The sequence below is a fragment of the Lepus europaeus genome, chromosome 3 (assembly GCF_033115175.1).
Source record: "Lepus europaeus isolate LE1 chromosome 3, mLepTim1.pri, whole genome shotgun sequence".
NCBI classification, from domain to species: Eukaryota; Metazoa; Chordata; class Mammalia; order Lagomorpha; family Leporidae; genus Lepus; species Lepus europaeus.
Window position 1 is genome coordinate 162,182,942 of NC_084829.1, and position 16,118 is coordinate 162,199,059.

The 16,118-nt window shown below is 45.9% G+C and overlaps 1 protein-coding gene across 2 annotated transcripts in view; it reads right to left on the reverse strand.

The window, feature by feature from the left end:
- PRKN (parkin RBR E3 ubiquitin protein ligase) overlaps nt 1-16,118 on the reverse strand; it is a 1,356,574-nt gene that overhangs the window by 506,987 nt on the left and 833,469 nt on the right. The window lies entirely within an intron of this gene.

Below are 16,118 nucleotides of genomic sequence, written 5' to 3' on the forward strand. Positions count from 1 at the left end.
ACTTATTGACAGCATTTTATCAGTGTTTACAAAAAATGATACAAGAGATGCACTATTTGATCCAGCAACATATTTTCAAACAATATATCTTATACTAGGAATTGCTCAAGGATGCAAAGAAAAATGAACTGTTAGTGACTGAATGTCTGTGTCTGCCTGCCCCCCCCTCCCAACACAGCCACGCCCCAGTCCCCACCAATTGACAGCTGAAGCCAAAACCTTCAAGGCAGTAGTGTTCAGAGTCGGGGACTTTGGGATGCAATTAAGGTTATTTCAGGTCTTGAGGGTGGGGATCCCTTAGCAGGATTGGAGCCCACATAAGAGGAGGAGGAAAGACCAGAATACCCCCCGCCTCCCCAGTCTCTCTCTGATCAGGAAGATGGTCCTCACCAGGCTTCCAGCCTCTGGAATTATGGGAAGTAAGTTCCTGTTGTTCAAGCCGCTTGGTCTACAGGTGTTTTGCTATGGCCACCCTCAAAGATTAAGACAACACTGCTCATTAGGCATTCTTAGTCATATTTTAAGTATTGGGAAAAACCAAGTCTCTACCACAAAAATATGCAGGAATACTGTGCAGTGATTCAGAGAATGAGGAAGAGCTACACATGCGAGGGGGTTGAGGAAGTTCATGGACAAGGTTCAGTATCTTTTCACTCCTTTCTTCCACACGTTTCTTACAGAAGAGGATACCCAGCTGCTGGGGAAGTGAGAAAACCAATCTGGAGGACAGAATGTACTGTAGGATTCTACTGGTGACTGGCGCACATACGTTATATGTCTGTGGGCGTGTCTACGTATAGCAGATGTCTACACACGCACCAGCAGCTATGGATGTAGATTACATCTGAGGATTGGAAGCACAGGGTTGGAAGCTGGGCAATGTGGAGTGGACAGGGAATAGAGGTGACTTACTTTTACTCTACAACCATCTATACTGTTGTTCTTTTTGAGGCAAAACGCTAACTTTCATTTTAACGAAAAGGAAAAAAAAATATGAGAAAATGCAAAGTCCTTGGCATGGAGGGCTTTGCTGTTCCCTGCAGGGCGAGGTACAAGAGTGCTGTTATGGGCCAGCGCTGTGGCATAGCAGGTAAAGCCTCCGCCTGCAGTGCCACCATCCCATATGGGTGCTGATTCAAGTCCCAGCTGCTCTACTTCTGATCCAGCTCTCTGCTGTGGGCTGGGAAAGCAGTAGGAAGTGGCCCAGGTCCTTGGGTCCCTACACCGGCATGGGAGACCCAGAAGAAGCTCCTGGCTCCTGGCTTTGGATCGGTGCAGTGGCCGTTGCGGCCAACTGGGGAGTGAACCATCGGATGGAAGACCTCTCTCTCTCTCTCTGCCTCTCCTCTCTCTGTGTAACTCTGACTTTCAAATAATATATTTTTTTAAAAGAGTGCTGTTACCCTGCGTTCTGGCCCTGTTTGTGCTGTGTTGTGTTCACAGCCCTACGTAAACACTGCCCTTCTCTTCTGGGCTGGAAAGGCAATGGGAGGACTTAGGGTTTTCTGGGAAGAGAGGGAAGGCGCACCTCCCAAATCTGCTAGCGATGCTACGACTCCTGATCACTGGCAGCCACAGGTGCCAGCAACAAGCTGGAGAGGGGAGGTTTCTTCCCTCCACCCTGACCCTGGTCTTACCAGGAATAAACCTGCAGAGGGGTCGTACGTCTCAGGGGTGCCCAGTATCCCTGATAATCCTAGACAGCCGGGACTCTGAACTCGGATGGGAGAAAATGGCAAGATATCCCCGACAAGCACTCTGTTTTTCAATGTTCTTTTGACCTCTACAGATTAGTTTTCCTGAATCTGAGAAGTATTTTGTGGAAGAACGCCTTATTCTTGTTATTTGGTGCCTGAACAGAACCATACTCAGGCCAGCACCATGGCTCACTAGGCTAATCCTCCGCCTGAGCACCGGCACCCCCGGTTCTGGTCCTGGTCGGGGCGCCGGTTCTGTCCCAGTTGCTCCTCTTCCAGTCCAGCTCTCTGCTGTGGCCTGGGAGTGCAGTGGAGGATGGCCCAAGTGTTTGGGTTCCTGCACCCGCATGGGAGATCAGGAGGAAGCACATGGCTCCTGGGTTCGGATCGTTGCAGTGCGTAGACTGTAGCGGCCATTTGGGGGGTGAACCAACGGAAGGAAGACCTTTCTCTCTGTCTCTCTCTCTCTCACTGCCTAACTCTGCCTGTCCAAAAAAAAAGAACCATACTCGGTCTCAAACTTCACTTAGACACTTATTTTGTTATATTTTTAAAGACTTGAGAGCTAAAACCAATTGTAATTTTCTCCACCATTTGGGGCAAGTCCGACTGAGCATGTCCCAAATTGTACATCTCCCCCCTCTCTTATTCCCACTCTTATATTTAACAGGGATCACTTTTTAGTTAAAATTTAAACACCTAAGGGCCGGCGCCGTGGCTAAACAGGCTAATCCTCCGCCTTGCGGCGCCGGCAGACCGGGTTCTAGTCCCGGTCGGGGCACTGATCCTGTCCCGGTTGCCCCTCTTCCAGGCCAGCTCTCTGCTGTGGCCAGGGAGTGCAGTGGAGGATGGCCCAAGTGTTTGGGCTCTGCACCCCATGGGAGACCAGGAGAAGCACCTGGCTCCTGCCATCGGAACAGCGCAGTGCGCCGGCCGCAGCGCGCTACCGCGGCGGCCATTGGAGGGTGAACCAACGGCAAAAGGAAGACCTTTCTCTCTGTCTCTCTCTCACTGTCCACTCTGCCTGTCAAAAAAAAAAAAAAATTTAAACACCTAAGAATAATCGTATATTAATTACAGAGTTCAACCAATAGTACTAGAACAAAACAAAACAAAAAATACTAAAATGGATAAAGTATTACATTGTACATCAACAGTCAGGACAAGAGCTGATCAATTTTCTCATTAAAAAATTGCAAATCTTTACATCAATGTTATAGATTTCTCAATCTCTTTTGCACCATCCCTTGTCAATGTAGAACTGTGATTGCTCTCTGTTATGCAGGTCTAACAGATCAAATCCAAAACACGGGCTGAAGCCGGGAGACCTCGAACACGTGTGGAGCTGGAACACTTCCATTACCCACAGCCCCGTGTGTCAAACAGGCCGCCAGCCAGCCAGTCTGGGGATCCCAGCAGGCCACCCCACATCAGATGTGTCTGCCTGTGCCACTGTTTCATTTGGCCTCCTCATTTGGGAAAGGGTCTGGATGAATAATTGGAAAATGTTCATATAGGACATGGGATGGCAGTGCGAAAACATGAACACTTAGCCCTGAGAGAGCAAAAGAGATGCTGATCCTGCTGGCAGGAGACCCAGGAAATGGAACAAGGCAGGAGCAGTAGGTCTCAGTGCACACAGGGGGTGGTCATGGCTGTGAGGCTTCAGTCATAACTACACAATCACAGATAAAATCCATTTGCAACTGTATCATCTGGCAAAGAAAACAGCTATGTATTGAGAACAAAAATAGCACTGTCCATAATTATTCTGAAAGGACCAATCAGTCGGAGCCCTGAACAAGCAAATGGTAGAAAAGATATTAAGAACATTAACATTGAGATATTTTTAAATAAGAAGATTAAAGACTACTTTTGCATTTCAGGGCTCAGGGAGCCACAGGTCCACTTGAAGTATGACAGGGAAATAAGTGATGGTGAGCAGTCTTGGGACGATGAGGCCGTTACGAAATAGGAAATCCCGCATGTAATTGAGCAAAGACCACGGAAAGCAGTTTCAACGATGCTGTCATTCCATAAGCAGACAAACAAGTAAGTCAATCAAAAAGAAATTAAGTGGGGACATCTTGTCATGAGTGAGTGACAGGACCCCACGGAACTGTTAGTAGATGGCATTGGGGTGAGGCCGTGGTCAAGGTCAGGCCTCTGCAGGAAGTTTCTAGTCTAAGACTGGCCCTTTATTTAAAACCGAGCCTCTCTTCCTTGCCATTTTTTTTCTTTTTTAAAAAATGTCCTATCCTTCATTTTAAATTTAAAATTTTATGGCTTTCCTTTTCATCTGTATGGTTTTCTTATTCCTCATTGTTGAATTCTATCAGTCTAAGAAACAGTCAGTCTGCGTTGTTAACTTTTTTGTTTCATTTTCACTTCAAATTTCTCTCATATATTTTGGATTCTTTTTTATTTGTAACATATTAAAAAGCAATTTTTGGCATTAATATTTATAGCAAATAATGACATTTTATCTGATGGCCTCCTAGCATTGTTTTCCTAGTAGAAGCAGTAGATGATGTTGATGGTATAATCCCTATGGTCAACAAGGCCAGGAAAATGATGTGATTCTGTGAGTAGATCAAGCATAGCACTTCTGGCTTTGGAAGCCTCTTATAACAACCTAGGAGATTTATAGACAATGCACGCACGTTTGCAACATTTAGGTACACAATACTACAGTAGCCACACAAACACTAATCAATATTCAGAGTCCAAATTCAAATTCATTTTGATTATAAAAATTTATTTTACCAATTTGCCTCCTGCCATGCAGAAGTAAGGCACCAGGTGATGCATTCCCACATGTGAGCTGTTGAGAACTGCAGTGGGTGAAGAGAATGAGACTTGGGTGCTGGCCACTATGTCACCCTTGGAAGAAAGGGGAATACAATTATCAGGCAGAATGACCTATCAGGTCTCCTTGACAAGTGCTAATTCACTTTGATCCATCCTTCACCATAATTTCATTGGTGGGAGGGCATACATATTTATAAGTGTAGAAGCAGGCTGCTTCTGCTCTGTTTGTAATTTACAGCAACAAAGAATTCATTTAGATTTCCATATTAGAAGTCCCAAGGTGACCCTGGAGTGGCTACCTGCCCCCTGCTGTGCAGGATTCCTAACATAATAAAGAAGAAAGCCAAACAACCAAACAACAGAACAGAGCGACCTGAGCTCCCTGGGAATCAATTCACACACTTACCAAGGGAACACCAAACACAGTGCAAAACAGCATCATTACCACAACTCAACTCGCTGATGAAAGCCCTGGGGAGCCCAGGAAGTGTCTGCCTGGAATGCAGCTGATTAATCTGAGTTACTTAAGCTTTGTTAAAGAGTTATTGTTTTAATCATAATTAACACTAAGTACTTCTCACGGAAAAGTTGCAGGAGAGACTCAGTGCAAACTCTTATGAGACCAACGGCTTTTGTGCTTTTTTAAACCATGAATCATCAACAAATACATACAATAAAATGGAGAGCAAGAACAGTGGTTCCGCTTCATTTTCTATGCAAAACATTGCAGTTTGCATTTATTTTTCTCAGGTTACATGACCACGGTGCATTATCTTTTTAATATACAAAATGCTTTAGGAACCCACTGGGGCGACTTCTTTTACTTTCATGAAAGAAGAGTCCCCTTCCGTGTAAACAGCAAGCATTCCAGTGCATGCATGACTAATAAAAAGCCATAATCAGGCCAATCATTTGAATAGACCTTTCATGAAATAGGATAAACAATTGGTTATGAAGAATATGAAAAAAACATTCTGACTAGTAATCAGAGAGATGTAAATTAAAACCACCATAGGATACTACTATGCAACCATAGATATAGCTATAGCTGTAGATATTGATATAGATATAGACATAGACATAGATGTAGATATAGATATTGATATAGATATAGATACAGAAAGGCTATCATGAAACATTGACAACACTCAGTGTTGGACAAGATGTGGAAAGCTAAAGTCAGCACTCCCTCTTTGTTGGTGGGGCAGTAAAAAATGTAGTCACAAAGGTGTATCAAATTACTGTACTGTATTCTAGAAATGTATACAAATATTATGTGTCAGTTAGACATCGCTTTAAATTATCAAAAAAAATTCACACCAGTTACAGCCACTTGAAAACATTCAGGCGATTTCTTCAAATGCTGAATATATGTCACCATAGGTGAGGATCCAGCAATTCCTCTCCTGGGAATCCAGCTCAGGGGATGAAAGCTCTGTGGGCATGGAGGCTGCGTGCAGTGGTCACAGCACAGTGTGCATAACCCTGCAGATGTCTACCCGCTGGTGAGCGGATCAACCTGACACCCCACTCATAGAACAGACTTCCGATCGTCAAGAAGAGCTTCTCCCTTAAGAACTTGGAAGTAAGTCGCAAAATTATGTTTAGGGAAATAAGCCAGACAAAAGGTTACATAATGTATGGCTCCTCTCTGAGGACATTTCTAGAAGAAAGGCAAAACTGTGCAAGCAGAGGGTAGATCGCCGAGTGCCCAGGGCAGAAAGCTGGGTGAGGATGTCTCAAATACGACAGAGAGAACTTTGTAGGGGGACAGAGGCATTCCACAACTGGAGTGTGATGAAGGCTGCACAGTTGCCTGTATCTATTAGAAATGATCAAACTGTACGCTTAGCGCTAGGTGATTTGCATGATGTGTAAACTATACCCCAGTGAAGTTATCAGGATTCATTAAGCTAATAGCATGTTTACTTTAAACATAAATAAATAAGCAGGCTACAATTACATACATGTGAGTATTGTCTGTCTCTGGAAACACAGGATGCCATCCTGAGACTTACAGGAAACTGAGAACGCAGCCTGCTCTTGATGCTGATCTCTGCATTTTCACGTTCCCAAACCACTGCCCTGGAGCAGCCTGGCCCTGAGGCGGGATGCCGGCACCATGTATACTGAACCATGCCATGGAGCCTGGGCTCATGGTGAGAAGGGCCCGGGAGATAGCACAGGGATCCAGAGACTGTGTTTAAGGAACTGTGTCAGATAACACTTCAACAGCTTTGTAAGCAGTGACAGTGACACAGAGACAAAGCTGAGAAATCCGATCCTTGTTCTTGTCAGCAAGGTGGTGAGCATGGGTTTTTATTGACTAGGATGACCTTATGCTTGTCCCATTCGGAACACCGCCATGGATGTGTCCAATGACTATAGGGTGATGGCATCCATTGATCTGTCAGAGTCCCCTTACAGAAACTTGGTGAGACACCGTCCTCTGACCCACATCTCATCCTTAGCAGAACTCAAGTAACAAAAGATAATCTGACAACTGAAATGAAAGCAGAGATAAGGAACTTTCCACCCTCTCTTGTAGGACAGCATTTCAATTTCCCAGAGAAAGTGGATGCTCCAGGATGCGACAACGCAGATGTTAGCCTTGACTGGTAGCATCCAAGACACAGGGACTGAATGGCTCATCAACAGTGGGGGATCCTGTATCTGATTCTGATTCATGTTTCATACGCCTGGAAATTAACAGTTCCATGCAATATGGTGAGTGGTGCATTGTTAGCGTTTGGTGCCACTCAGGATTCATGGGGATTCTAATAAACCCTCTGTCACCAAAGGCATCCGGAGAATTCGGCAGGGTGTCAATTTGCACAGGAGGCTTTACTTTTCTCTTTTTTCCAGCTATTTCCTGCTTGTCTTAGAAAATTCACAGTAAGTCTCTGGCTTTGACAAAGACTTTCCTGGGCCCTCAGTTGTTCTCACTTCTAGTTACCTCCTCCCGCCTGATTTAGATATTGTTCCACTGTTTCACCCAGGTATGCAAAACAGATGTTTGTCATCTCCCACACGGCACACAAACAAGCACGGATTGCTTCTTTTGCTTTCATATTAGACAGGAATTTGTTAAGGGGAAGGAAAAATATCAGTGTGTGTGTGTGCGTGTGCACAAACACTTTCCAATTTACAATGGTTGGGCTTAAGGTAGTTTTGATATTACCATGGGGTGAAAGTGATATACATTTGGTAGGAATTATGCTTCATAGAGCTGAATCCTGTCCCAGGCTAGCACTATGCAGTCTGATCCTCTCCCCACATGCCGGGAAGCCCCAGGTAGCGGGACTTCCTGCCCACTCACTGCTCCATCATGAAGGGGAGGCACTGACACTGGACAGTGTACTGACAGGTGAGCCAGGATGTTCGCTGGGATGACATTTTCCATTTACAATATTTTCAACTTAAAACGTAAGCCCACAGTAAGTTGAGGATCATTGTGCATAAACGCATGTGCCATGTGCACATATCGACACAACAGCCTAATTTCCTGCGTTCTGAACTGGAATTTCACAAATTATTTGGGGACATGGTGACATGGGTACACGAAACTATTACTACATGAAATGGTGCGAGGAGCCAGCAGCGTACGTGACACGGGAAATCTGTAAAGGATACGTTGCTCATGATAAGATACAGGGAAACCTGAAACAAGAGCTTCTGTTGGCAAATGCCGGCCATGATTACACGGACCTAAAGAATAAAGAGGCCATGAAAGATGAGAAGAAGGTTTTTGAGAGGCTGCTGGAGTTTTGTTCTTAATTTTCACACATCTTGGATTTTACAGCAAACAAGACTCTACCTTAGGCTAACTACAATGATATTTGCCAATTGCAGTTTAAACAGTGCCACGGGGAGCTGGTGTTGTGGTATAGTAGGTTAAGTCGCCACTGTGATGTTGGGATCACACATGAGTGCCTGCCCGCTTGTTCAAGTCCTGGCTGCTCCACTTCTGTTCCAGCTCCCTGCTATTGTGCCTGGGAAAGTGACAAAAAAAAGTGGCCTGAGTGCTTGGGCCTCTGCCACCCATCTGGGAGACCCAGATGGATTTCCAGGCTCCTGGCTTCAGCCTGGCCCTGCCCTGGGTCATTGCAGCCATTTGGAGACTGAACCAGTGAATGCAAGGTCTCTTTCTCTGTCTCTGTCTCTCTCTGTGACTCTGCCTTTCAAACAAATAAATATTAAAACAAAACAGAGGCATGTCTCTCAGGTGCCCAGCATTACTCCCTACTGTGACCGTCTGTGGACATCAGCTCTCGGCCGGCCTTCCCCGCCCTCCTGTGGGCAGCCACACCCCTCCTGGGGCTGCCAGGTGTTGTTCCTATACCAATGAAACATTCCAGGGCTGGCCCCAGGGGTCTGACCTTGCCAGCCCTCCCCTAGATCTTCACATGCAGATGGCATCAGGGTACCCCTAAGCCAGCAACCTCTCATTAACTGGAGCTGTCACCTTCTGTAGAAAGGAGGAGCCTCACTCTTTTAGTTTTTATTTGGAAAATGTTATAAACTTACAGAAAAAGTCGTAAAAATTATCCAACTATCTATCCTAGGTTAACCATTTGTTTCTAGTTTTGTCAGATTTGTTCCCCCCATGTGTATCCACATATGTCTGTATAGGCATGATATCTAAATAACATAGGGGCTGGCATTGTGGTACAGCAAGTAAAGCCACCATCTGCAATGCCAGTATCCCATGTGGGTGTCAGTTTGAGTCCCTGCTGCTCCGCTCCTGATTCAGCTACCTATTGATGGCCTGGGAAAAACAGCAGAAGATGATCCATGTTTTCAGGACCCTGCCATCCCCATGGTAGACCTGGATGAGGTTTCTCATTCCTTGCGGCCATCTGGGGATTGACCCAATGGATGGAAGAGCTCTCTCTCTGTCTATCCCTCTCTCTCTGTAAATCTGAATTTCCAGTAAATAAACAAATCTTTAGTGTATATATGCACAAGTATTAATGTATGTAAAGATACATTTATATGTGTACTATAATTATATTTATACAGATAGACGCATGTACTTGCACACTACATGCACACACATATACACATACAAATGCTCCTCGACTTCCTATGGGGTCACATCTCAATAAATTCATCATAAGTCAAAATACTGCAAGTCTCAAATGCACTGAACTCACCTGGCCTACAGGGCTTCCTAGCTCAGTAACGCACCGCACTGCAGAGCGTTGAGGGTTCCCCCTTGTGACCCCAGGCATCAGCGAGAGGACCAGGAAAGGGCGAAGCACAAACTGCAGGTTCCATGAGAATGTGTTTCGTTTGCACCATGGTAAAGTCCACAAATCCTTAGGCCAACCATCAAATGTTGGAGACAGTGCACACACACATGCACACACACACAGGCATACACACACGTGTGTTTCCCCCTCCCCTTAAGAAACAACTGCCTAACACTCACATAGGACACTGCAGCAGCTGCTGATGTTGATACGCTTTCTGAGCTGGTTGAGACAGATTGTGGACATCACTCACCAAAGACTCCAGTGCCTCCTAAAAGGACAGTCTTTCACGTGGCCATGCCGCGGTACGGTGGCAAACGCTTCATGCACTGTGCAAGGAACGCGCTTCTCCCGATGGCCCCACTTGCCCACCTGACTCCCCCTTTCCACGTTTTCCCAGGAACCCCTGCACTCAGTGTCCATTCCTGGCCACGGCGCCCTCTCCCAGCTGTCCCACACTCCTTCCCACGTGCGGCTCCCTCACTTATGGTCAGCGTTTCCAACTCCGCTCTGCCTTCCGCTGAACAAGCGAGCGGTCCAGGTTGGGGCTGGAATCCAGACTGCCACGTAACAGTGGACGCAATGTGTGAGAGTCCCTTAGCCCCTCTGTGCTCAGAACCCTCGTTTGTAAAGTAAGATTAGTCGTAGTACCTGTCTGGTGGGATTACGGTGAGGTCAGAGTCAGACAGGTCCAGAGCTGCAGGGCCACTGCCCAGGCCCTGTGGCTGCCTCCTCACCTCCTCCCCCAGGCCTCACCAGGAATGCCAGCCCCTGAATGAGGACTCCAGGGTTTACAGAACCGGTGGAGAGGCCCCGCCCGCCTCTAGGTTCTGCTCTTACGCTCCCCAGTGAGAGCACCTGCCAGCCCGAGCAGAGGTTCTGTGACCGCTGTCCGATTCCTTCCGCTCTGCCTTCGCCACGATGGTCAAATCTTGCTCTGCTTAGTAAACCTGGGACTTAGCAAAGTGTCTGACACACAATGAGGTTTTAATAAATACTGTTTGAATCTGAATGAATTTCATTAGTTCTGAATGAATTTCAGGGTCTAACAGCCAAAATAATCTTCCCAAGCTAGGCTGACAGTGGATTTTCCAGGGGAAGTCCAGACAGGTTGGGAACAGGACGTGCGACCGAGACACTGACATCGGGTGCCAGGAAGAGTGATTTGCATGCAGCGTGAAACTTCAAGCATGCTGATTTTCAAGCTGTTAAAAAATATGAGGGAATTAATTCTTCTGAGCAGTCGTTTCTCACCATCTCTGCAGCGTTACATTCAACGTTGGGCTTGTTGTTTAAACACAGTTAACAGGCAGCAAGAGGAGACAATTTGTTTTAGTGGCAATGTAAACTGTGAAAGCTTCCTGTGGGTAAACAAGGGGACAGGCTGTACCCACCAACAGGAACCACCGACAGCGAGGGCCGGAGAGGGCATGCCTGGCATCAAGGGGGCATCGCTGCTGAGATCCATGGTCGATTCCCGGGAATGAATACTGGGTTGCCCTTCCCTGCCATGGCTCCCGGAGAAAACGTTTAACTTTAGGGAATGATGAAATTAAGAATTGCTTCCCAGGTTTACAAAGGAAAACTTTCTCAAAACTTTAGAGTGATCAGCAGGCAAAAACTTATAGTTTCAGGTATTTTGGGGCAGGAAGAAGATAGTCATATCAAATTGAAAGCAAAACACATATATATGGGGTCAGCATTGTAGTTTGCCAGTGACTGTTCACCAGCATTTGAGAATTTTCTTTCCATATCTAGTATTTTTTTTATAAGAAGTGAATTAAGACATTCTCTAAACCTACTGGCCTACACATATGCTTTCCCAACAGTATTTTATACACTTTGAGGATTACAAAGTGTCTAAAGATCTATAAAGGAGCTGACTTAAAACTATGACTACATCACAGCTACATTTGATTCCTAAAAAAAAATTAGGCTCCCAAATGTTACAGCTGAAAAATGGTAAGGAAGGGTTAGTACTGTGGCACAGAAAGATGAGATGCCACCTCCAATCCCGTCATCTCACACTGCAAGGCGGGTCAGAGTCCTGGCTGCTCTGCTTCTGATCGAACTCCCTGTTAATGAGTCTGGGAAAGCGTTGAAAGATGACCCAAGTGCTTGGGCAGCTGTCACTCACACGGAAGACCTAGATTGAGCTCTGGGCTCCTGGCATTGGCCTGGTTTAGTCCTGACTGTTATGACCCTTTGGGAAGTGAACCAGTGGATGGAAAATATCTCTCTTTCTTATTTTTTGTCACTCTCCTCTTCAAAATAAATAATTTTTTTAAAGAAAAGATGGGGGCCAGCACTGTGGCATAGCAGGTAAAGCAGCCACCTGCAGTTCGAGTCCTGGCTGCTTCACTTCTGATTCAGCTCTCTGCTATGGCCTGGGAAAGCAGAAGATGGCCCAAGTCCTTGGGCTCCTGCATCCATGTGGGAGACCCGGAAGAAGTTCCTGGTTCCTGGCTTCAGATCAACCCAGCTTCAGCCGTTGTGGCCATCTGGGGAGTGAACCAGCAGATGGAAGACCCCGCCCTCCCGCCACCTCTGCCTCTCTGTAACTCTGCCTTTCAAATAAATAAATATTTTTTAAAAGAAAAGATGGTTCTCTCTCTGTCTCTCCGTTTAACTCTGACTTTCAAACAAATAAATACCACTTAAAAAGGGAGGAGGGTACAGCATGTGGTGCAGCGGGTTAGCTACTATCTGTAACATTTCCCATATGAGCACTGGTTCATGTCCTGGCTGCTCCATTTCCCATCCAGCTCCCTGATAATGGCCTGGGAAAAGAAGTAGAGGATGGCCCAAGTATTTGGGTTCCTGCTACCCACATGGGAGACCTAGATGAAACTCCTGGCTCCTGGCTCCAGACTGGTTAAGCTCTTGCTTTGCTGCCATCTTGGAGGTGAACCAGCAGATGGAAATTGTGTCTCTCCCTCTCTCACTGTAACCGCCTTTCAACTAAATAAATAAATAATTATTTTTTAAAGAGGAGAAAAGATGGTAGACAATAAGACAAAAAGTGACATTAATTTAATGGGTATAATAATACATAATTTTCATTTTAATAAAGGCAAACCAAAGGTAATACAACAAAATCCTAAGGTAAGAACAGATTCTACTTTTATTAATTAAATTGATATAATAGAATGGGTAGGGGAAGTTCTCCAAGTTTTAAAAGAGAATGGGCATTTTAAAAGCTGAATTAAAAAGAAACTTGTATTTTAAGTAATCAACGTAAACAAGAATTTCATCTTTTTTTTTTTTTGACAGGCAGAGTGGACAGTGAGAGGGAGAGACAGAGAGAAAGGTCTTCCTTTTGCTGTTGGTTCACCCTCCAATGGCTGCCACGGCCCACACGCTGGGGCCAGCGCACCGCGCTGATCTGAAGGCAGGAGCCAGGTGCTTCTCCTGGTCTCCCATGGGGTGCAGGACCCAAGCACTGGGGCCATCCTCCACTGCACTTCCAGGCCACAGCAGAGAGCTGGCCTGGAAGAGGGGCAACCAGGACAGGATCCGGTGCCCCGACCAGGACTAGAACCTGGTGTGCCGGCGCTGCAAGGTGGAGGATTAGCCTATTGAGCCACAGCGCCGGCCAAGAATTTCATCTTTAATGGAAATAATCACTCTGTTGGAATTTCAAAGTAGCTATTCAAATTACTTTACAATGATAAGGGGCTGGCACTGTGGTATAATGGGTTAAATTGCTGCCTGTAACGCCAGCATCCCAGGTGGGTGCTAGTTCAAGTCCTGGCTGCTCCACTTCCAATCCAGCTCCCTGCTAGCTAATGTGACTGGGAATTCAGCAGAGGATGGCCCAAGTGCTTGGGCCCCTACACCCATGTTGAACACCAGGATAAAGCTCCTGGCTACCAGCTTCGGCCTGGCCCAGCCTTGGCCGTTTGGGGAGTGAACCAGTGGATAGAAGATGTCTATGGCTATCTCTCCCTCTCTTTCTCTGTAACTCTGCCTTTTAAATAAATAAATCTTTAAAAATAAAACAAAGATAAATGTACAAGAGTAAACGTCCCAGTGAAACTATTTAAGACTGAAGTAACAGAAGAAGTTCCTAGAGAATTATTAAGAAAAAAATATACAAGAACACTCTGTTGGATATCATTGGTAAGGAAAGGAGTAAGCACGGATAACATTTAAGATGGCTGATTTTGGGGCTGGGCGCTGTGGCATAGTGGGTAAAGCTGCTGCCTGCAATACCAGCACCTATATGGGCACTGGTTCAAGTCTTAGCTGCTCCACTTCTGATCCAGCTCTCTGCTATGGCCTAGGAAAGCAGTAGAAGGTGGTCCAAGTCTTGGTTTCCTGTACCCAGGTGGGAGACTCGGAAGAAGCTCCTGGCTTTGGATCAGCGTATCTGCGGCCATTGCGGCCACCTGGGGAGTAAACCAGTGGATGGATGATCTCTCTCTCCCTCTCCCTCCCTCTCTCTCTCCCTCTCTCTCTCCCTCTCTCTCTCTTTCTCTCTCTCTGCCCCTGACCCTGCCTCTGCTTCTCTGTAACTCTGCCTTTCAAATATATAAATAAATCTTTTTTTAAAAAAAGGTGGCTGATTTTATGGGGTGAAAGTTTGTCTCCCTGTGAATTTACATGGTGAAATCCTAACCCCCAAAGTGATGGTGTTAGGAGGTGGAGGCTTGGGAAGGTGACTAGCTCCTGAGGAAGGAACTCTCATGCAAGGGACAAGTGCCTTTACGAGAGCGCCTTCTTTCTGCCTTGCACAGATACAGGCGAAGAGCAGCAGAAGAGCCCGCAGCAGAGCCCAACCACTCTGGCACCCTGATCTTGCACTCCAGCTCCAGAACCATCAGAAGCAGGAGTGCGCATTGTGGTGGGGCAAGTTAAGACATTGCTTGGTTCCACATGCCCTATCAGAATGCCTGGGTTTGCGCCCAACCTTCCCTTTGATGCAACTTCCTGCTAATGTGCCACCTGGGATCCAGCAGTGATGACTCAAGTATTTGGATCGTTGTACTTGTGGGAGACTCAAATGGAGTTGTTGTTGTTTGGACCAGCCATAGCTGTTGTGAGCATTTGGGGAGTGAAACAGCAGATGGAAGATCCATCTCTCTCTCTCTCTCTCTCTCTCTCTCTCTCTCCCTCTCTGTTTTTTTCCCTCTCTCCCTCTTTCTCTCTTTCAAATAACCAATAATTAATAAACAAATATTTAAGCCACAAGTTACAGTATTTTTATGGTATCCTGAACTAAGGCACTTAGCACTAAAACTTGAGAAGATACAGGAAACATCAATAATTTATGAAGCTTAAAAGTAAAGATTTCTAGGAGAAAAAGAGCTTTGAAAATCAAAACAGCTTGACCGTGTTAATTTCCTTTTATGACTAATAGTGGATAGAAGACAAGGGAGACTTAATATTTTGTAGATTCATCAAGTCTTCCATTTGGCCCTGCAGGACTTAGTTATAAATAAATGAATATGCATATATGCCTTACAATGCATGCTAAGTGAATCCCTAAGTGATGAAGGTGTGAAGGGGTTGCACATGCTTGTAGTTAGGGCTGAGCTGAGATGGAGAAGGTAGTAGCCAATCTACAGCTCTCATCACTTGAAGGCACGATGTTGGCCAGGCACAAGAGTCTGCTCACCTATAAACTGATCCCTGTGGAATCTAACAGCTGACCTAGGGAGGTGGGTGTTGTCATTTCAGCTTTAAAATACATGTAAACTTGGAAAGCCAAGACACTCTGGCAGAAAAAAAAAAAAAAAAAAAAAAAAAAAAAGAGGACCTAAATGAAAGATCTCTGTGAGTAAGATCCCAGTAGAAAGAACGGGGCCATCAAAGAAGGAGGTACCTTTCTCTGAAGGGAGAAGAGAACTTCCACTTTGACTATGACCTTGTCTAAATAAGATCGATGTCCGTGAATTCAAAAGGTTTCCATAGCCTTGGCAACTCATGACTAAAGCCTAGGGTGATTACTGATGCCATAAACAAGAGTGTCAAATTGTTAAGTCAACAACAGGAGTCACTGTGTACTTAATCCTCATGTAGGATCTCTGTCCTTAATGTGTTGTTCAATGTGAAGTAATGCTATAACTAGTGAGAGAGAGACAGAGAAAGGTCTTCCTTTTTGCTGCTGGTTCACCCTCCAATGACCGCTGCGGCCGGCGCATCTCGCTGATCCAAAGCCAGGAGCCAGGTGCTTCTCCTGGTCTCCCATGCGGGTACATTGGGCCATCCTCCACTGCCTTCCCGGGCCATAGCAGAGAGCTGGCCTGGAAGAGGGGCAACCGGGACAGGATCGGTGCCCCGACCGGGACTAGAACCCGGTGTACCAGCGCCGCAAAGCGGAGGATTAGCCTGTTAAGCCACGGCGCTGGCC